This window comes from Varanus komodoensis, unplaced genomic scaffold, assembly GCF_004798865.1.
Source record: "Varanus komodoensis strain SLA01 unplaced genomic scaffold, ASM479886v1 scaffold25, whole genome shotgun sequence".
Lineage (NCBI taxonomy): Eukaryota > Metazoa > Chordata > Lepidosauria > Squamata > Varanidae > Varanus > Varanus komodoensis.
The window spans coordinates 15,805,715-15,829,343 of NW_025335661.1; the positions used below are offsets into that span (position 1 = coordinate 15,805,715).

The window sequence follows — 23,629 nt, forward strand, 5'->3', positions numbered from 1 at the left end:
GGGCTGGTGGACTCAGCTGGGCAATAGGAGAAAGTCAAGTCATTTCAGCCACTGTGGGAAGTCAGTGAGCCTGCCAGTGAGATGGAGATCCCAGCAGGCACAAGTAATTCCGGGACCGGACATCAATTAAAATGGACAGGCCAATTCTAAGTGGTTGACCCAACAGCCCAAGGATCAGTCTTAAAGGTGGGGTGTTGGACATTTCAGTTTGGGAGGGAAGAGTGTCCCTCAGTTCAGAGGTGACTTCTTACACTGAGGTCACACTTCCTGAATGGTGTTGATCGCTTAGCATTCTAACTAGGCTTGTTTCTGTTGTACTGGTTTCTGAGGAACACTTAATTAGTACTCTAAAGCCAGCCTTACTGTTTCGCATTACCAGAATAAAGATTTAAATGTAAAGATAAAGGTAAAGGTTTCCCCTTGACAGTAAGTCCAGTCATGCCTGACTCTAGGGGGCGGTGCTCATCTCCGTTTCCTAGCCGAGGGAGCCAGCATTTGCCTACAGACAGTCTCCGTGGTCATGTGGCCAACATGACTAAACACCGAAGTGCACGGAATGCTGTTACCTTCCCACCAAATTGGTACCTTTTCATTTACTTGCATTTGCATGCTGTCGAACTGCAAGGTTGGCAGGAGCTGGGACGGAGCAACAGGAATTCACCCCATTGTGCAGATTCAGACCTGCGACCTTTCGATCAACCGGCCCAGCAGCACAGCGGTTTAAACCACTGCACCACCTGCAGTCCCGAATAAAGATTTAGTTACATGTTTTTTCTGTGTCTACTGAGAGAGGGCCTCAACACCTCAAACCAGGGGGCCACTTGGGGGACCAGTCATGCTCTCTTGAGTTTTCCTTCTCCCTTCTGTCCAACCACCGATAGTTTGGCAGTGTTTTGGCTTTTGCTCATTTTTTTGCTCATTCGAAAAGGTTGAAATACCTCTGCTAAGGTGCAGTTACTGGTGTTTCTACTATTGTTGTAATTTTGGCCCCGCTCCTTTTGCATTTGGCTCCAGCCAGCACAGAATCTCCCCCCCCCCCCCCCCCCCGAAGTATCACCAGAATTGAATTTGGCCATTAGGTTGAATGAGATCTGCAGCTTTCATTTTAAGCCAATTATCCTGGCCATACTTTCAGCACTGATTCAAGGTCAGCACTTACCCCAGTCTCAGTCTCTGCCTTTGGTGAGGATGGGGTATAATCCCCTTGAAAATTGCTCCCTATGTGCCAGTGAAGGTGAAAGCTTGAAAGCCCTTTTCTGCCCCCCCCCCCCGCATGCTTTGTGATTCATGTGGAGTCTCTGGTCCATGCTTCTTGTCATAAGAACAGGGTTTAGGCTGAATTGTTGGGAAAGAAGCACCTCCAGCACAGTGATTCATGGCTCCCTTGTGAGTGACAAGGCTGACATTCCAGCCTAGCAAAAATTGCGGTGTTGCAATTGCTTCCACCATGTGGTCTGTGGGATGTGTCCATGTGGCTTGTGTGCGCTCAGAATGCAGCCATCACTCAAGGCTGGATTGTTTAGCTGATGATGAGATTTTAACAGGCAGGCACTGCTTTGATATTTCCATAGGCAACAAAAGGTCTAATCAGTGAACGGGCTATTGATTGATTTTCCTTCTTTCCATCTACTGTTTAATTTGGTAAAATTTCAAAATGCAGTGAGATTAACAGCTGGAAGCACACTTCTGTTTTGTTCCCTCTGGTCCTGTTTGACATTCCAGTTAGATTTGCTGAAAGATGCAGGATGTACAAGTTAGAATGTTGAAAGAAAATGACTTTGCAAACCCAAGTGGTAACACTGCACCCCCCCCCCCACAACTTCTAGAGGACTCTCAGTGCAGGGCCTCCCTCAGTGAGTGGACCTTCTCAGCAGTATGGTCACTTGTGCTCCTCGTCTTCATCTGCTTGCATGCCAGGCATGGATCCAGGGGCATGCATGCAGTGGTACATGCCACTTCTCCTTCATGCCACCACAATTCCTGGGCCAGAAGGGCAGGTGGGTGAGCAAGCAGGTTGTAGTGAAGAAGAGGAATAGGTCTGGGCCTTTGTCTGAGGAGCCTCTGCTGGGGCTAAGGCCCTTGACAGGTACTGCCCATCCTTGCAGTATTTAGTGGGCTTTTTACATTCATCAGGGAGTCAAAATTGGCTGGTTACAAGGGATGCGTGGAAATGGGAAGGTGGGAATTGTCAACTGATAAGTCTTCTTGTAGTCAATTCTTGTTTTAGCTTGTGCTGGCAGCTGTGATTTCTTCTTCTTACTCCTCTCATTGCTTGCAAGCATTGACCTGGCCACAAGAAGCGGAGAAAGTGAGTGTAAAAGCAGCAGGAAAGGAGGAAGAAAGAAACTGCCAGCTTGGGATAGGGAGCAAGTCAAGTGTGGCAGGAGCAGGGGAAAAGCAATGACAGGAAATAAGTAAGAAGACTTTGAAAGGTGTGGGAGGAAGGAAGAGAAAAACGATATAAATTCAAGGCTCCTCTACACAGGAGCACAGGTCCTTGACCTTTTAAGTTGGCCGACACATTTGGAATGTTGATGGTGTCATGGGCACCCTCACAAAATGGCTGTGTCATGGAGGGCAGCACTGTGCTTTACAGGATGGCAGCTACCCAGGAAGAAGGAGAAAGTGATGGAGAAAGTAAATAAAATGAGAAGTCATAGGTAGTCTTGTGAGCACATACAAATCATGAAATTCTTCCTGAAATGAGCAGGCTCAGTATTAATGCCTACAGAGTCTGTGTCTGTATTGAATCTGAGGAAAGCTGAACTATAGAATTCCCTTCTAGAAATGCCTGTGGCAAAGAATTTATCAGTTGTCAAGGAGGAGTTGGGTATTAAATGGTCCCTTGGCAATTGCCAACTGCTTTTGCCAAGCCCCGCCTCCACCCATCACCATTTTGTAGCCAGCGTCCACCTTACAACAATATTTTGCCACTGATGGGTCATTCTCAGCTCCCTCAAGCAGGCCCTGAGGGTAGAAAGTTTGAGAGCCCCTGGTTTGTATGAAGGTATGAATACACACAAAATAGCCCATGCATGTGTACAACGTACGGTGGTTGTGGGAATGCGTGCTATGCTCAAGCAAAAGTGAGAAATTGGCTCCACCAACTCAAAACCTCACCAGGCACCCCTGGGACCTTTGCTTGTACAATGGGCCTCCCCCTTGCTCTCCTCTCCCTTCCGGGATCCCCCAGTCCATCTGTCAAATCTGCTTTAGAGGGCTCTCCCACCTCTAGTTACGGAGGGGTCAGTAGTGCTTGCAATGAGGAGATGCTTCCTTGTACTAAACCCTGGGGAACAAAGATTGGAGATGATCTTGAAGAAATGGGCTGAAGTCAGGGGCAGATGGAGAGGCAGAAGCTGTTCCTAGGCATATGTATCAGCCAATAAACAATTATATTCAGGTCTTATTTAGTGCAACTTTCATACGAATCAATCCCAGACTTACTGGGCTTCCCCTCAATTTTGTACTCCATGTTCTTTTAAAGTCTCCAAAATTCGCTTTGCTTTACCAAGGCCTTAAAAGGAAACAAAGATATTTGTAAAAAGCAGAGGGCAACTACAGCCTTGATTTTTAAACATCAGATGTAAGAGAAACTAGTTTAATTATCCTCTTGAGAACGATTGTGTGGCTCAGCACAGGCACCTTGTCATACGACAAAGGGCACTTATTATTATGTTCTGTCCTGTTGTTGTGGGTTGCAACAGTTGCTGCGACTTCATTTAAGTGCCTGGTGGTGATGGGGTGTCATATCTTTTCTTTTGCCTTTTGTTAAACCTGCGTGGTGTGGGGCGGGGAGAGCTGCATAGAGGGCTGATTCAGAGCATCACCTGATCTAGAGATGGGGACTTTTTTGAGTCCAAGGGTCCAACTATCCCCCAAAACCTGCGTGCCAGTTGCTGGTGTGGCCAGAGCCCAAAGCGGGCAAGGCCGTGACTTCTCACAGCATTTGTCTGTCCGGGATGCTTACACCACCCACACGACCTGCATGGAAAAAGACAACATACATGCATCTGCGCCTCTTCCCACACCATGCAGACCAGCTTTTTGGTCTAAAGGACCCTGTTGATGAATATTTCCTTGGTATAGGATTTCTCCTCAAGATACAATAACCACTTTATTCTCCTCTTGCTCACCCAGTGGAAACTGGGGGCAGTGTGTAGTCAGTGACACAGCGCTGATAGCACAGTATGAGTAGGGAAAGGGGCCCTTCATCCGTCAAATCTCCTGGCAGTGAGAATAGCAAAAAAGCTGGGGGGGGGGGGCACGGGAGGGGGAGAAGCCATTTCAACAATGTTTCAGAGGACTCAAAAAGCACACAGTCCTTTAAAGGTGTGAAGGCTGCTGGCTGTTTCTTTCCTCCCTGTCTCCTTTCTAGAATAAGCAAAGACCCAGATTCAGTTTCTGAAATGTGCACTGCAGATAGAGCTCCATTTGTTGCATGGCGCAGTTAGATGTACAGGTGAGGGGGGGAAATCTAAGCACCCATTTCATTCCAGCCCATGTGGTTTTGCCTAAATACAGACATCACTGTTTGTCCTCCCACAGCTGTTCCCATCAGAAACTCTCCTTGTTCTTGTTTCCTTTCTCTGGTCGATGATGGCCCCACTTTGGTGGATATCTTGCTGCCATTTTGTTAGTGTTGGCTCAGCCTCCCTACCACATCCCCAAGTCACCACTACTACCTTCCCCAGTCTGACACTGCCACTATTCAGGCCTGCAACTTCCTGATCATTGGCCATGCGAGTCGGGACTGATGGGAGCTGTAGTTTAAAACATCAGGAGGAGGTGGCGGCTTTGGTGCATATGCATATGTGAGAGCTATGAAGGAGGGTTGCAGCCATCCTGGACGGCTTTGAAGGGGGATTACTAAAGGCCCCTGAACAGATGTTTCCTCCAGTATCAGAGGCATCATGCCTCTTAAATCCAGTTCTTGTGGAACATGAGCAGTGTGGTGCTATTGCGCTCAAGCGTTCATGAGCATCTGCTTAGAACGCTACAGTAGAAAGACCTTGGACCTGCTCTTGCACCTCTCTTACATTTCTAGTACTGCAGCTGCTGTTAGCACATCGTGGGGCAACTGCGTTTTTCTATTCTGCCCGGACTCCATGCCTTTTAAATGGCAGGATTAGCCCTGCTATTAGGCAGAGAATGGCGGCTGTCTCACGCAGTAGATTTGCACATGGTTCTTACTGATCCAGAGCTGAGCACAGCCCATCTCTGAATGTATCAGGCAGAAAGATGCCGTCATAAATCTCAATTATTAATGATCTGGGCATTTTTCCTGAGATGCAGTTGTGTGAGAATGTTAATTAGTCCATTTAGCACCTTTATCAACAAATTGACTCAAGCAGCAACACACAAGAGCAATTGTCAGCCAAAGCAACATTATGCAAGCAAATGAAAATAAATGATATCTCACCGAGGCGCATATAAAACCATGCTGCATCTTGTCAATTATGTCTGCGCTATAAATGTGTGTGAGATTTGGTGTTTATTCTGCTAATAGCAAAGATGGTTACGCTTGCCAGCCATCATGTATTTTGGATGCTCAGAACACCTAACTGGATAGTTTGAAATCCTTTTTCTTACATGCCATCACCTGCCCAATCCATGAAGATTTTTACCTGCTGGCACATTACATATATTTCTCTCAAGTGTACTCATTTCATTCCTGAGTTTCAAATGAACATGTAGGATAGGAGCAAAGCCATCTACTCCAAGAGTGACTTTTCAAGCTATGGGTTCGATCCTATTTGTTTAAAGAGAAAAAAGAACCATATGGGAATTGTGGACCTTTTTCTGACTAAACTTGTACAGGATTGCAATTTAGGTGTGTTTTTTCTACCTGTTTAGACTCTCTATTAAGCATCGTATAGTCCAGTGGGTTGGCCATTTTTGAATCGCTCAGAAAGACAAAATGCATCACCAACATAGAGAACAAAAAATTATAGCATAGAATCTGCATCTGCTTGTGTACAGAAGCAAATTTAGAAATAATTACAGTAATTGAAATAGATACATGATGTAACTTGCTGTAGAGTAGAAGGCAGTGACCAGGTGACCTGTGTATGTGCCTGCCCACTCTGCTGCCTGCTTACTAACCGTGGATGCACAGCAGTTCTGATGGTTCTTGATCTTTAAACCACAATTGGATTTGAAAGTTTTTCAGACAGAGAATGCCTTCGAAGAGAGGACAATCTTTTGGCAGCCCTTCAAATCAAGGACAGTCCTCTGTAAAGTAGGCCATCCTAGCTTCCAACATGGTACCCTCCCTCTGTGTTGGACTACAAGTCCCGCCATCCCAGCCAGCACTCCCAGTGGTCAACATTACGTTGTAGAATAAACTATATTGTCTTTCTCTCTTACATTTCTTAAGCAACCAATAGCAAATGCTCTCTGGCTGGTTCACAAACATGGCAACATGATACAATATAAAACCTTCAAATGTGATGTTGTTATTTTAATATCTATATGGAAATTGATTAGAGATTTGTCTTAATACTTAGTGATATGGAATTGTACAAATGAATACATTTAAAACAGAATAAACAGGAGAAAATCCAACAGGTAAGGGAGAGCAAATGAAAGTATAAAATAGTCAGAGGAGGGGGAATTAACACACATACATCAGCTTTGCTGTAATAGTCCAGAAATTACTGCTGGACAATGTGCTCATCCAATGAGGTTGCTCATAATCCTCCAGACTGGACAGAAGGAACATCAGAGTGAAAGTCATCTCCTTCTCCTGCACAGAAAACACTAAAGACAACTGACTTTGACCATCTAAGTGCTCTGCCCTTGCTTGCAAGGAAGAAAAGCCAAGGCTGTGTTGGCATGTATCGCACCCCAAAAGAGCCTCTCTCCTCCCCCAATTTGGCAATGCCGGCTTCCACCTCCATTGGCGCTCCAGCCAGGGCCGCAAGAACCAGCCCACCTGCAAGGGTGGAGCAAAGGCATTCCAAGGTCAAAGTTCCAGCTGTGAACTTGGAAGGCATTTCTGAAGTCTGAGCTGAGATTCAGGCCTCTCCTATGGCCATCTAGACAGCACCTGGCAGTTACCAGACTGCACCATTAGATTTTTCCCTATGGGAAGCGGCGTGCTGCTGGAAAAGAATGGTGTGAGCAGTTTTGTGCTGCTCTGGATCAACATGATCCTCTGCTTTGTAGGCATGATCCTGAAGGTGCTTTTTTCTGTGCACTGGATTGCTTCGGTGGATAACTGCAACCCTTTTGCTTCATCTACCATCCACTGCCCTGCCACGTGCCCCACAAGCCCCAGTGACTACCTTTAGTCCAAAGGGCCCACATTTAGTGACTGACATGTTCAGATAGGGCCATGAAAGACCCCTTTCTGAAACCTAGAGAACCAGTGCCAATCCGTGCCGACAATCCTGAACTGCTTCCCCTCTTGTTTCCTTAGCTTATTTCTTCATACTTTCATATAACTATTCCAAAGTCGGTCTGGTAATGCATTTCTGACAAACCCCAAGGGAGAGCTCTCCTCCCACAGGAAAGAAGAAAGGGCAAAGGCTTGACCTGCGTGCTTCAAGTGGTATCTTCCTGCCACTGACATCTGAGTAACGGCATCTTCTATCAAGCGAAATAAATTTGCTTCTGACTCAGGTTGACAAAGCAGGTGTGGTGGCAGCTTCAGGCAAGATGGAGGCCACATTGCCAGCAGTCTGCCTTAAAAAGTTGCCACCTGAAGGAGGGTTGCTCCATCGTGACAGCACTTTTTCACATACCCACACACTTCGAAGGAGGAATGCGGCTGGCTGGCTGGCCGGCTTTCTCCCTCCCTTCTCTTCCCTCTTCCGTCTTCCCTCTTCTCAATCCAGCCTGTTTTATAACAGTTTGGTGGAGGATATCTGTGAGCTTCATTGCGTACTGTAGGTTATACTGAAGACTTTTAATGGGCTTGCAGAAACAAGTGAGAGCTGCTGTGAGGATATTCTTACTGATGCAATGAATAGTCTTTTAATAATTTACACCTATGTAATACCTTTTGCCCATAGGTGCCTTTATTATCCATGCTTGCAGAGGAATACTTTTAACAGCTTTACCTTGAAAGGCAGTGAAGCCTTGAGGGACTTTCACTACTGTCAAGTGTTTCTACAGACTTTTCAACAACTTCTGTAAGTTGAGCTGGTCTTGTCAATCCAGCCTAGGTCTGCAACTTGTTCTATACTGAAAAGGGAATTTGGCTCCCAGTTTGTAGTCCAGCACAGCTGAAGGGTCCCCAGTTGGGAAGACTGAGGGAGAAATTATTGTCTGAAATCCTAAATGAATGCACTTTCCAGTAAGTCAGTTTAGGATTGGGAGTTAAGTCTCTGTGGGTATTAATTTATTAATTATTTTGTTAAGCAAATTAGCAGTGAAGTTAAGGAATACAGGTGTTAAGAGGTGTTCTTTGTCAGGGACAAGCCATGGACATGAGTAGGAATATGCAAGTCTTCAGATGGGAGTTGTGTTCTCCAGCTCAGAGTTTGTGGGAAGTGTCAGATGCTATATGTCAAATTGGAAGGGCTGTCAGAAGACCATTCTTCTCTACTTGAAAGCACAGCCTGAAGGGCTGCCTGGTCCATATTCCAGTCATCTGTTCTTTCCCGTGCTTAATGAAGGCCCTGAATCCTGAGCATAAGTAGGGAAGGACAAGAATCTTAGTACAAATAGTAGGGCTAACAGAAAAGGCCTCCCACTCAGAATTTACAGAGCTCATCCATTGGGAAGCAAGCTGCCTGCACTGCAATGCAAGCCCCAGAAACATTTTGGAAACAGAATTTGGCCTTTTGGCCTGACAGAGCTTTAGCACCCCTGCTCCAGTTCCTGGTTTGCCTGGCCCCCTGCTAAGCCAACGTATAGGTGGTGCAGGTGAATTGGTTGCAAATTTGCTACTGGAAGTTCTGGTTTCACTCTGGCACCTTGCAAACCACCTGCTCTGGACCTCTATGCTTAACATGCAGAAATAAAGAGGGGGACCAGCAGGCAGCTCCTATTTCTCACCCACGCACTGCCTGTGTTCCTTCTCCCAGTCTGATTATCTTCACAGTTATAATCATTAATCAAGTACAGATGGATGAATTGAAAATATTTGCAATGGCTGTTGATCTGTTGTCATTTACTACATGCATTTATGTGATCACATAAAGTCTCTTTCTTTCTTTCCCTGCTTAATGTTTCTTGAGCTTCATGTCTTCAAGCCACAGGGACTTTGTCTGCTATTCCCAGGAGCTGGGATAAGATGCTTTATCTGGTTTGCAAACACTCTGGATGTAAGTTACACAGCACAGGGAGCCTTAAACTGTTTATTCCATTTCCATGAATCAGAGATGTTGGCCTGTCAAGTTTTTCATCCGGCAGCCTTCCACTGCAGGTGGTTTGGGAGTTCCTAAAATCATTTACCTTCTTTATCAGTGGAGGAACTAAGACTTGTGCTGCAGCTGGATTTTCTGCTTTCCAAACCAAATGGCTTGGCTTGAAGGTTTTAAGGTAATAATTAGGGTAGCTTTTTTCTTTGTAATTTGTGCTTGTTTGCTTCTTTTAAAATACCAGCCCTGCAACAAATCTCACCAATACAGTGAAAATGCAAATGTGTTTAGAACACTATATGCTGAAAAATACTGGAGAGCCAATGTGGTGTAGTGGTTAAGAGCATGGGACTGGGACTCAGAGGATCTGGGTTCTAGTCCCCACTCAGCCATGGAGCCAACTGGGTGACTTTGGGCCAGACACAGACTCTCAGCCCAACCTACCTCACAGGGTTGTTGTTGTGGGAATAAGATGGAGGAGGAAATGTAAGCTGCCTTGAGCCCTTTGTAGGAAAAAGGCAGGACATAAATCGAAAAATAAATAAAAAAGGTGGGTGCTCAGATTAAGGGTGGGGTGGAGGTAGGGATTTCATTTTAGGGAAGATGAGCAGGCCTCACTCCAGCTCTTGGGGGTTCCTGAGCAGACTTGTCATGGTACCCAGTGCCACCTGGTGCCTTTCCCACCCAGGGGTGCTGCTCCAGCTGCCCTCTCTTGCAAACTTACCCCACAGGTTACAGCTACTCTTCAAAGAATACAACACCATCTTGAGAAGATGGGGTAGACTCAAGTCTGTCCCTCATGCTCATGAGCAAACTGGTTAACTACCAGTGCTACGAGGAGACTGCCCCATTGCCGGGGAGCCTAGATAGTGGAAAGCCACTGTGGGTGGGACCAGGCAGTTTGCCAGACCTTTCTACTCCTGCTGGCAAATGGCCCAGTCCAACCTCCCTGGTAGTGACAGCAGGTTGGAGGATTGATTGGCCTCTACAAAGTGCAGGGCCTTTTCTATAGCAGCCCCCAAACTCATGAAAATCCATTCCAAATGTAGTTTTAGAACAGCATATTTCATTCTGGCTTTTTGCTGGCAGTTGCAGTTGTCCTTTGAGAATTAATCCTTTTGACCTGTTGGTAACATTGTTTTTAATGACTGACATAAACAGTGCATAAATATTTTTTAATAAACATGGTAGCCTTTCAAGAAATGAAAAACTTCACTCTCCGGCTGCTCCTGTACTCAGTGTAGTAACAAGTTATTTATTCATAATATTTTTTACCTGCCCCGAACCATAAAATGCAATAAATCACATACAAGGTAGCAGAAGTCATTTGAGAATCCTCTACCTTGTGTTGCCTATCATTCTTCCTCCGAAATACCAGCACACTTCTGATTTGGTTTTACCCAACATAAATGACAGCTAAATGCTGTTAAATGCATGGCTTTTTTGCTGTTGAAATTCCAAGGGTCTAGCTAAGAACTTTGCCTCCAGGCAATGCAAACACATACTGCATTTTCCCACAACAGCTCCTTTCTGGAAGAAAAGCCACGAGGGAGGGTCCATTCTGATTTTCCCTGCACCATCATTCCTCCACTTAAATCTTCTAGCTCTCCACCCGCCTGGTACTATGACCCACTTTCTAAGATGTGGGTCTGCCTTTGTGAGCTTTTCTTTGGTCTATGGCCTAGGATTTTGCATCTTATAAGTGGAAAGGAGAGTTATGTTCTTTGAGTCTAGTATATCTGCAAATCATTAACAAGCCTTGCTTTGCCTAAAATGACTGACTTGGATCAGTATACGCTGTGTCCTTTTGGTGACAGAGAGTTTAAGATAGCCAGAGACATTCCAGAAGTTTTTCTGAGTCTAAAAAACTAGAATAGCGCTGGTTGCTTCATGTTTAATATATGGTGAAATAATGTATTCTGAAGTTTAGTTCTTGTTGTGCATTTAAAATGAGTACAGATGAGGCTTTTCTGCTTTGCTGAGGCAATGCTAATCTTTATATATGAAAATATTCTCCCACTTGTAATGTGTTCGTTCTGTCACTAATAACATTAGGCGCATAATCTTCCAACCAAGTCTGCTTGAAGGCATGCTAAGTGAATAGAAAGGGGATCAAGCAAAGAGTTTTGCTCCTTTTAATTGCTGTTCTGCATGATAAGTGCCCCTGAGAACAAGCCACCATATCTGATTGCTAACCCATGACAGGCCCCAACAGACAATCAGCCTATCAGAGGATTGTTTAGGCTTGTTTCCAACATATTCCTCCCTCTCTCCCTTCACATATCCCAGGGGCCTTTGCAGCGCAAGGTCTCTCTCTTCCTGCAGTGAAGAGAGATCTCCCCCTGCCCACTCAAAACATTTCTCACCTTGCACAGTGCCTGTGTTGAAGTATGTGGTATCTTCATACAGGTGCAATGACTTGGCTGAGGGCTTTACTCATTGTCTATTTTATCACTTAAACAAAAGCATCATTGACTGGAGCTTATTCCCTTCGTAGCACAGCTATCTGTGGCCACCTTGTCTCTGGATAAGCACCCAGATCATGGCAATTCACAAGGGGAAAATTTAAGCCACCCTATCCAGTTTTCATGCCAAATTCTCACCCCATAAGAAATGGCTCAACATTAAAAATAAAAATGCATCCCCCCCCCCTTTAACCATTTCCTGGGTGGTGTAATTTTGGTATGCACATTGGGTTTCTGAGAAGTTTATCAGGAATGGTAAGTACTGGCAGAGAAGCTTCTCTGAAAGACAGCTTGCCAATCCATTGTCAAGACACCATCTCTGGGAAAGAACCTTCTTCTGAAGTTTGACCTGGCTCCATGACACACATGGAGCTCCAGTCAGGTGCTTTCTCATTCATTTCAGCTTCAGAGACACCCCAACATACACATGCCAAGCTTTGTGTAGATATCTGAGCCTGACTGTATCCAGGTTGGAATACATTTCCTTTAAAATTGCACATCTTCTCCATAAATGCTGACAACTAGAAGAAATATACTTGACCTGTCACCGTAATCGCTCCATATTATAAGAAAGAACAGTCATTTTTAAGACTTTGGCTAACTTAGTTGCCTTTGCTCAGTATAATCTTAGCACAGTTCTGATAAGCACTCCGCTTTTTATGTAAATCTATGAAAGTGTGTTCAGGAAGCTAAATCCTACAATTATATAATCCAAGAGTGTACATTTCCAGTAATTCAGTGTTAAAAGGTATCAAACCAAGTACCATTTAAGAAAAACAGTGTCCCACATAATAAATCAAATATATCTTTCTCATTCCTATCACAAACTGTCTAAATAATTGATTTTAAATTAGTTTCTAATACTAATATAAGTAAAATCAGATTAAATATAAATCCATTAAGAATCTGGATCCCATTCACTGAGTGTTTATAGAAAAAATATGCTGTGCAATATATTTAGTTTAATCAAATACATTTAGCTTAATAAATATATTAAAAATAATTGGAAAAATCAAAGATCGAAATTCTTTAAACTTTCAGTTTAACTGCAATAACATTTAGCTGCATTAGCATTTGTCAAGCTGCTACCATCCAGATGTCTTGGACTCTAATTCTTATTATCCCTAACTACAATGGCTGAGGAAGACAGAAGCTGTAATTCAGTGTATTAAAGGTGCTAACCGTTCTACAGTATGAGCAGAAATCATCCGGTCAACTTTTCTGCCTCAGCTGAGGAAAATCATCACTGAAGGGAGTGGTCCTAGCATCTCTGGGAGAGCAAGCCACAGACCAGAGGGCTGCTCAGAGCTCCTCGGAGATCTGATCTCCTCCCCTGCCCTTTGCAGGCAGCCTGGAGGGCACCATGTTGGCTGCCTCTTGGAGGGTAGAAACTCAGCCTTGGAAAGGTGGGAGGGGGTGTTCTGGTGGCCCAGGCAGGAAGGAAACTGGAGAGGCCAAGATGCACATGATCCTGAGCCACTTCCAGCCTCCTTCCCCACCTCTCTGAATTCACATCACTGGATGGCTAAAAAGCAAATCTGGCAAAATCGGTGGAGTGGGAGGAGAGAGAGGTGATATCAGCTCCATCACTCCTTGCAACCTGCATTGGATGACTGGACACCTCTGAGTTCTGGGCTTCCTACCATTGAGAGTGCAATCAGAGGACTGCGTCCTAAGTCAGTAATACTTGCAACATATATTTGAAATGTGTTGCTCTTACTAAGCCTCTTACTAAGGCTTTCCTCCCTCACCACATGCCTATTGAGTGGTTTCTATTATCTAAGTCCACAGAAAGGGACCAGGTCAGCCTTGGCCTGGGAGAAAACATTTGACTTCTTTTCCTATCTTCTTTAGTTCTGATTCAGATTCAGAACTAGGCAATTGCCTGGAGTGCCAACATTCAGGGATATATGCCTTGGCTCTGTGAACGTCTTGCCCATTTGAAGGAAGTGCATTAAAAAAAGACAAGGGCTGACCAGGTCCCTTTTTGTGGATTTAGGAAATCCAGTAGCCATGCACTTTCTATCCATGTTTAAACATGAAAAAAGTCCTATGATTGCCGAGATGGCTGATTGGGGAATGGTGGAAATTGTAGGACTTTTTCCTGTTTAAAGATACTTAGGATCACACCCTCAGCAGCTATCAGATGCCGTCTTCAGCATTAAGGGCATCTTTGCACCTCCTTATCCACATATTTGTATCAAACGATCAGGCTATGCACTTTCATTTTGGTGCTCAATGAATCTTTCTCTGATAAATTGCATTCACATTCCACCTGATTAAGAAACGATAAACTGAATTTATCCACACAATTGTTGTTTAGAGCATGCTTCTGGCAAAAATAAGAACATTGTATTTCATGTTCTGCTTGTGAGCTACCTGCAACAAGTGAAATGGGATGGTGAACTTGCGGTCTGGCCTGTCATAGCTGCTCTCCTCTTCATGCTTCTCCACTATGCAGGGGGCCAATTCAGATTAGTCTGTACGCTGAACATAAGTGATAACTGTAGAAAACTGAAAATGCATAGATAGTTGGGTTGATTCATAAGGAGAAATCCAAAATCTGTGCAGGGGGTGTGTTACTTTCTGCTTTGGGCAGGAAATCTGCTGCTTCCCTGGTTCCAGCTTCCCAGACTTCAGCCTACTCTGCAGCAGCCCAGATGCCAAGTTCCTGGCAAGAGCACTCCGGGGTTGCAGGGCTCTTGCCAGGAATTGAGCCCCACGTGCTGTGCAAGCAACACCTTTCTTTCACGGCCACCACTGGCACCAGTGGCAGTGAGCAAGGAAGCAGGTTGGCCGTGGCAGCCCAAATGACTACGGCAGCCTTTCCCCCGTGCTGCTGCTGGGAGCAGCAAGCAGGCAACAAAGGGGGACAGTGGGAATGGAGGCCAGCATGTCCACTCACTGTACCCCTTTTCCCCAGGCTCTGCCGCCGGCAGCAGCAGGTGGAGCAGAAGCCTGGCCGCCAGGAATGGCCGCTGGGAAAGGCTGCCGCTTATAAATACTGGGAGGCAACAAATGCTTTCAGACATTTCCAGGTTTGTGTCACTCCCTTAGAGATGGACAAGCACCTGAAGAAGTCCAATGGGCAGGCATGGACCAGCTTTGCAAGAGCCTCAGTATATCCGTAATCTATAGCAGGCATTAATTCTACTGAAGATGAAACTCAAATACTTTGGCCACCTAATGAGAAGGAAGGACTCCCTGGAGAAGGGCCTAATGCTGGGAACAATTGACGGCAGAAGAAGGAGGGGACGGCAGAGGATGAGGTGGCTAGATGGAGTCACTGGGGCAGTGGGTGTGAGCTTGAGTGGACTCTGGGGGATGGTGGATGACAGGAAGGCACGGAGAAATGCTGTCCATGGGGTCGTGATGGGTCGGACACGACTTCGCAGCTAACAACAACTACAGCAATGGTCAGTTCTTTATTAGGACCCATCATAATATCTCAAATAGTGAGCAAGCTTTGAGTTCTTCAGAGCCCCATATCAGACTGGATACCAAGCAAAAGAGAATAGCTGGAGAAGGCTGGTTTGATGATAATCCCCAAAGTCTGCAGTTGTAATAGTCACAGATGGAGTCCTAGGAAAGCTTACACATTTTGTCAGATTAGCTTCTGTTAGATGCTAATAGGTTTCAGGTTGCACCAAAAAAAAATGTATAGTATATGGAAAACAGTGAATTCATCACATTAACTAATGGACTCTAGCTGTGATCTCAGCTAACCTCAGAGATTGGCAATAAACAATTGCAAAAATGCATTTAACTATTTTCTTACCATGTTAACTCAGTTGAGAAACCTGGAATATATTTGCCATCCATGTTCAAATTCTCTGTCTAATCATATCAAATATCTTCTGCCCATGGTGAAGGTCAGACTACTTCTCTTTGTTGTCTCCTTTGAGGCCTTGAATTTCTGTTTATGTCCTTGGCTTTTTCTCCATGTGCTTCCAACAGACTTTCAAATAGACTAGAATTGGGTTTACATAGTTTATACTTGAGAAAAAGAAATGCTGTTTCAGGTGTAGGGCTCATGCCAACTGATTCAGCAGTGAGTGCAGATTTTGGATATGAAATGTCTTTGTCTAGATTGACCAATTTCAGGAATGTCAGCCACTGAATTTCTGCAGCCAGGAGTAAACCACGGAATGGTTCTCACAGATTCTCGGAAGAGCAGTGAGATCTTAGCACACATGGAGGAAGGTATGAACCTTCCCACCTCCCATGTATTATGGATTGGGTTGAGGAAAGCGTGTGTTTGGGTTCATCCCCCCACCCATCCCACTACCCTTTCCCACATGTGGCCCTCATACCACATGTGGGAAAGGGCCAGCAAGATTGCCTGCCCCTGAGAGATAAAGAGGAGGTTTGATTTTTGCTGGCTAAGGAGTCGCTGGTGGAAGATAACGCATCTTGATGATGTTGAGTGAATGTTTTCCTTTCCCCTCCTTCAAAAGAATGAAAGATTGCACTTGGGAACTCTGTTGCAGCTAAGGCCATACCTGCCCATCACCATATCGTCCTAAAGAGGCTGACTTTGCCTGGCATAGCTCCTTCAGGGCAACGTATTGTGACCTACACTACTCCACTGAGATCTTTGACATGCTCAGGTCTTCCCTCACATTCACCTTGGTTGTCAGACGACAGTTTCCCCATAACTTCTTGGCTCAAAATGATTCCCTTTTGCTAATCACATCAGCATTTGGGAGCTGGGAAGGGAGCTTTAGAGATCATGGGAAGGGATCATGATCTGTTGGAATCAGATACTCCGTTTATTTATAAGCAATGGATTATTCAGTTGCAAAGACAGGGAAGCAGGGAAGCAGAATTTTGCCTCTTGAGAGTAAAACAGGACAAAGAATTCAAATAATGCCAACTGGAAAATTGCTCACCAGTTGATGGAAATGTATATCGAGTATCTAAGTCTGCACAGCTTCCACTGGCTGGTAAGGTGGAGCAGAAGGCAATAAAGACTTAGCTCTGCTTTTGGATCACCAAAAATGTCTGGGTTTCTTTCTCAAGCCCATCCAAAACAGCTGAGCTCCATCCCTATTGCCAGTCTTGGGTCCATTCTAGACATTGTCCCTGGGTCCTTGCAGAGTGAACAGATCTCAATTCTGCAATGAAACTGGGAGCAGATTCAGCTGTTTAACAGCTTCAGTCATAAAGGGGGGATTAACCGTCTTAAATAGAAAAGCTCTTAAAGAAAGCATACTTAGGATTGCAGAGTAACACTGACTTAAGTTAAAATGAGTTGGCTAATTTGTTTGAATGTGATCTGGAGTCCATTCCTCACAGGTTAAAAGAACAAACAAGCAAGGATGAGGGGAAACCTTTCTGATACAATTTCACTTGCCTTCTTAAAACTCTTGTATTCTCTTGAAATCCCTCCCTTGTTTTGCTTGAGGAAACATTTCCATATTCATTTTGAATCTGTAGGATGGAGAGATCTGATGACAAACAAGTTATTTGTGGAATTTACAAGAAGGTAATGTGAATTTGAGTTCCCTGAAGAGCATGTAAGGAATTGATGGAGCATTTTACAAAGGAAGATCAGAAGAATTCTATATCATCCTAAGAAATCAGTCTTTCTCTCTTGCTAGATATGTTACACCTCTATTGCTAAATCACACAGGCAGTTGTAATGTTGCTGCACTGGAATGTTTTAAATACTACCCTTAATAATTTCTGACTAATAAGAAGAAAGGGAAGGGTAACATTTATTTACAGAGTTCACTGTTATTCAGGCTTTGTGTTTGAATAGTTTTAAAATCTCTCCTAATCAAGGTGCATTAGGGAAATTACAGTATTGTTAAATATAAAGAGAGGTGTGGCTATCGGGTGGCATATCAATGTTCTAAATGAATAAATTTCCCTTTACCTGGTAAAGGGAATAAGAATGAGTGCTTCCATAATGGACACATCTCATAATAGTGCACAGCGCTGACACAATACTTGGAAGTGAAGCCAGATGGGCACAGGTTCAGTAGAGAGTCATACTGTGGGGATGTAAGCACTGTTCAGATCAGGAATGTAAGCAGATGACCCACAGGCTGTACAAATCCTGCATGCCCATTTTCCCAAGCCCTGCCGATGCTGGCAGCACAATCCTGCTCTTTCAGCAGCAGCAAGAAGTAGTAGGGCCTCCACCAGAGTCTGGGCATTGAGGAGTTGCTGGTCCTTAGTCCCACCCAAGTTGCCTACCTGCATGTTAGATGTACACCAGGATCAGACTCAGGGTATCTGTGCTCCTGGACAGCACTAACAGACTTTTCCTTGGGTAGGCCTAGATTAGGTTTCTGTCATTCAAGTGTCCTGCCTCATTCCTGGAATTTTGCAGATGCAGCGGGTGGTCAGTGGATGTCACCTTAAGGTGCAATCCTCTTGACACTGTCTGGGCGGGGAGTGGGCATAGGATAACGCAGGGTCTCAGCTCTGAAGTCCTCCAAACACAGAGCCCTCCCCCACTATTTTCACAGCTGGCATGGAAGGAACCAGCTGCATCTCTGAGGTTGGAAGTTGACTTAGCAGAGGGCTGAAGGGTGAGGCTGACAATGTGTGACGTTTCCATGCCTCTGCAGCATGTTACCTAGGTGGCCAAGAGTGGCCACTAAAATGCAATTCAGGGTGCATAGCCCGGGCTTGCACAGACTGCTGCCACCATGCCTCACCGCTTGCATGGGTTTCAGATAAACCCGAGTGCTCAGAGGCTTACGTGCATCAAGCACAAATAGCATTAGAGTTTGCCCTTAATCTTGTATCCCTCTCACATTTTCCCACTGCTGCTTCTGTCTGCTTTCTTTGCACACTGAAAATCTGTGAAGGAGGAAGAGACAGAAGAGCTGTGCAATGTTCCTTGATTAGCTGAGACAGGAACCTAAAGTCTGGGTGCAACCCTATTTGTTCAAGCTGCTTCCTTCCCCCATTGGAGTGGGATTGTGCCAGAACTGGTCGGCTGCTATGCCCTGATGATTAACCCAATTTCCGTACCTGAAGAAAGGAGTAAGCCAGCCAGGACTGGCTGGGGATGATGGAGGCTCTGGTCCTACACATCTGGAAGGTGTGAAATTAGGGAAGACATGCTTCAGCTGTTTTGCTTTGAAATGACTCACGCCCACAGCTGCATGTAAGGGTTCTGTGCTATTGTTTCAAGAGTAGAGCTGCCGAAGAATTCTTGAATGTTAAAGGGTAGATAGATTGTTAGCAAATTATACCTTTTAACTTAGCAAAACAGAGTTGGGAGGAAGAACCCAGTTGCTATTGCCAAAGTTGATCGTTTAAGTGCTTCCGTAGAAAGATATAATTAAAAGGGAGTTATGTGCAACAGTGATCGCTTTGAGCCAAGATCCATGTTTAAGCTAACATATTGCTAACATGCTAATGCTTGTTATTAGTATTACAGATAATGCTGCTTCCTGACATCTTGCTTTCTTAATTCCATGGCATTTTAAGGAATTTCTCTCACAATAACAGAAATAGCTCTATATTACAGATAACGCCAGACAAGATTGTTGTGATGCATATTCTGTGGATGGTTGCTTTTGAAAACTGTCCAGAAACTTTAGCTGATGCAGAATGCAGTCGCTGGATTGATAACTGTGGTTGACCACTGATACTGTGTTATACCAGTGTTAGCAGAACTTTGCTCACTGCTAGTTTGCTTTCAGGATCAGTTTCAAACATTTGGCAATGACTTCCAAAGTCTAAAGGACCACATGGACAGAACGGCATTTATCATTTATCTAAAGCCTGCCAATTTCCACACAAGCTTGCCCAGCAGCAAAGGTCCTCCCAAAGACCCTTCACTGGATTCACAGGGAGGTCTGGTGCCTTTTCAGTGGCATCCAAAAAAGTTCCTTTTCAGTGGCGATGACCAAAGTATGGAACTCCCTCTCCAAACCTGTCTGCCTGGTATCATAGAAGGGGTATAGCGCCATACCGGGACACATCTTCTTAAGGCCACAGGTCCCAGATTCAGCCCTTTGCCTGGCCAGGCAGGGCAGGAAAACCCTTGAGAGCCAGGGCTGACAACACTGGACTAGATGGACTCCTGCTCTGTCCCAGTCTAAGGCCTGTTCCAATGTTACTGTTGTCTTTAAGGTAGAAGACAAAATCCACCCTATCTTCTCATGCCTTTTGCGACCTTTAATGAAAATGGAATATTAACTGCCTTTTCATCGCCTCGTTATTCTGTTTTTAACGCCCGGTTTAGTAGACAAGTTCACATGGCAGAACAGCCCACTTTGCAAATAAGAGATGCAGAGTGGGCTGTTCGTGCAGGAGGGTGCAGTGCACTTGACAGAGAATTGGGCTCACTGCAGTTCTTCCCCCCACCCACAATCTTCCCACAGTTATCCCAATCAACCCTACAGTGACACCCTTCTGGTCTGCCGCAATCACGTTCCCTTTTGTGTTGCTGTCCCTCCCCCCTGTTCACGCATCTTTCTTCTGTCTTTATCAGAGATTGCGAATGGCAATCCTTGATTTGACAGCTGGTGACAGCTTCTTCAAACTGCTCAAGTGGTGCACTGGAGGGACTGCCACTGGTTTGTCACCCTGTTTTTTTTTTTTTAAATGGTTCCCCAAATATACACATGTCCTTTCAAATTGAATCGGACTTCCACATGGCCAAGGATTGTTGAGTAAAGCAGGGGACCCTCTTGGGCATTGACCACGGGGGGGGGGGGGGGGCTGCCAAGAGCTTCGTTTCCAAACAGAGTTTTTGACAGTTCTCAAAAGCTGAGCTGTCAAGAGAAACCAAAGCTCTGAATAATCTTTGTGCATAAAAAGGGCATGGGCACAATCTCTCCCCCTTCATGATGAGATCCTTAAAGACCTGCCCCCTCTCAGGATCTTCTCAGTTTCCCACCCTTTCCCAAGTTTCTGGCTCTTAGGATGGTGGAAAAGTATGAGCCACCCCTTTTATAGCAGCTAACTGTCAAAACTCTACCTCCTTTCAAAAGGTTTTGTGTGTGTGGTTCTTTGTTTGTTGTGGTGGGCAGGGCTCCCGTGGCTTTTTCCCATGTACCTCCATACCTGCATCTGGGACTCCAAAATATGTATATTATTTATAACCTTTGAAAATCCATTCCATGGGATGAGCACTTCCATCAGGCAGGGTCCAATTAACCAGCTCGCTCCATCCCTGTCGGTATCCTAGTGAGAGGTCTGGCCACAAACAAGTTTGACAAAGTGCCAACACACTTTGTTGCATCAGATTGTGCTTACCAAGCAACCACTGTGTAAAACCCAGCCCTGTGCCTGGAAGTACATCAAAAAAGAAAACTACCACAGCTTGGCTGCACAAGGTGTACTTTCCTTTCCAGAAAATCATTAGATGACTCTATTTGTTGTTATGATAAATTTGTATATCTTGATAAAGATGGAGGCGATTGCACACAGTGAAGATATTTTTAAAGAACATTGGAAATGCATTAATCAGTGTTACTACAATGAATGCTAAATGATGGTTGAAATAGCTTGAAACGAAGGCATGTCACATACCACACTTCATGGCGCATGCCTCTCAATATATCCACTTTATTTTTATTCCAATTACCAAATGGAACTTCTCAAGAAGCCTGTCTGGTAACTGGAGAAATTTATCCTCACTGGAAGTGTCTCACTTAACACATCTGTGCAACAGCATGCCCAGTTATCACCTCATCTGAACAGATGGAGGCACGGACGGGTGTTCCACTTCTCCTTTGGCCTCTTCCCGATTCCCCTTTCTGCAGGCATTAAGGAAGGTTTCAGTATTGCTTCTTAAGAAGCATTTAGCCCTTCAGACTGTCAACAGAAATCAGTGTATTTGACGGCACCTCTACTGAAGAGGTGTCTGAACTAAGAGGTGCTTGACAATGCAAAGCTCCATTCAATGGGTATGGCTTTGGAAAGCATGCAAGCACAGAGGCCAGGTCTTAGGGTGGCTGGGTGGCCTCCTTTACAGAGAACAGTCCTCTTTTTAAAGGGCTGCTAGAAGGTGTTTCATATTTGAGAAGTGCTTGGTCCTAAACTGGTTTAAAGTAAAACAGAAGATGGGGAAAGCAGGAGGGGCCTTGAAGTAGTCCGTGCACAGTTAACATCTGGACCTTGGACTAAGTAGGCATGCAGGTCACCTTGTTGGTCTTCTCCACTTTGGTGAACTTTCTTGTATTTCTGTTGAAATTTCTAAATTCAAGTGCATGTTCACTTGAATTTGCATATGCAACTGTACTGCAAGTTGGTGTCCTCTTTTTTGGTGATGCATTTCCTTCCCTGGCAATGCCTGTGTGACCATCCTGCATCCACCTGCTACTTAATCTTTTAAAATTGAACATCATATATTTGTAGTCACACAATTAGCATGACTGGCTTGACCCTTCTCCACAGTTCTGACTGTCCCACCATCTTTAATGTGACATGGAATAAACTCTCTGGGCCAAATTGCACCTCCCCACTCCAGCTGCTTAACTTTTTGCATCTCTCTTCCCCTGTGCTTTTCATTCATCCGAGGACACTTCCACCATCTAATTTCTAATGAGGAAAAACGCATTTGGGAGGAAAGCTGAAGGGAGAGAACGTGTCTGTGCCTCTTGAATGCATGGGTCTTTAGTAGCTAAAATCAGACAAGTTTGGGGCAGTCTTGTATATAAGCATGTGGAATTGCAGCTATGGTTGTGACAATCCAGTGGTATAGAATTCTCTTCTGTCCAACCAACTTCTTTTAGTTAATTTTAAATTGATTTTTCATTGTGAGTTTCAAATATCAAACACAAACCAAACAAAAAGAAAGAATCTATTTCAATGAACACATTTATTGTTTTTCTAATTTCTTTTTATCTCCATGCTATCCAATAGCCAAAGCTCTCTGGGAGGTTTGTAGCATCTTCATGCATGGCAAAATATACAGTTGTTATTAGGAATAGTTCTGCAAAGGCATCCCAGATACCCATTTATTTGTAAATTATGCTTTAAAACAACACATTCCAAAATCAAAATCTTCAATGAATCCTAAATCCACAGTATTATCAATAGTGGCTCTTGCCTTTCCAATGTTGTAATATTAGTCTTTTCCTTCCCAAAGGATGAGAATCCATTTGGGTTGACCTTGCATTAAGTTCCAAAGGACAGGCAGATAGTTAAAAGGAGCATGCATGTCCATAAATATGGAAGAACTTTCCATCACAAAATTTGTCTGTGCTGTTATCTCCTCTCAGAAAGAAGCAGCCATTGGGTTTTGCCCAAAGTGAGTAATGAAAGGTGCTAGCTATATTGTACCTCCAACAATTGGCTGATTTAGATAAAACCTCGTTGAAAAGAGATGGCAGTATCCAATATGCATCACTGACCTCCCATCCTAGTTGCTGTGAGCTGACAGCTGGTTAGAGGCAGCATATACACCATTACAGGTCTTCCTTTTCCCCCAGGGTAAATAGGACTGCTGTTAATAAATGTATTGTTTTGGCAAGCTACTCAGACTACTTTATTAGTGGGTAGAAAATGCATGCAATTAACAAAGGAATAATAGATTGCTTGTCAGAATTAACATGTAACCCTGTATAGATGGTAATATATAACCATCCAACATATTGAGGGGTACTTATTTATCTATTTATTTGGGGTATTTCTAGGCCGTCCAATCACTCTGAGTCTCTGGACGGCTCACAACAAAATCAATAAATACAACAGTGAAAATATAAATATCATCATATCATAAATACCCCAACAATAATAAAACTAAATAACCCACGACTGAAATAAAAATAATTAAAATCTATTAAACATTACAATATTGGGTAAATAAAAAGGTCTTGACCTGGCACCGAAAAGCATATACTGATGGCGCCAGGTGGGTACTGTATATATGCCTGG

At 44.3% G+C, this 23,629-nt stretch overlaps 1 protein-coding gene across 2 annotated transcripts in view; it reads left to right on the top strand.

Annotated features, from left to right (window-relative positions):
- KCNAB1 (potassium voltage-gated channel subfamily A regulatory beta subunit 1) overlaps positions 1-23,629 on the top strand; it is a 185,503-nt gene that overhangs the window by 86,330 nt on the left and 75,544 nt on the right. The window lies entirely within an intron of this gene.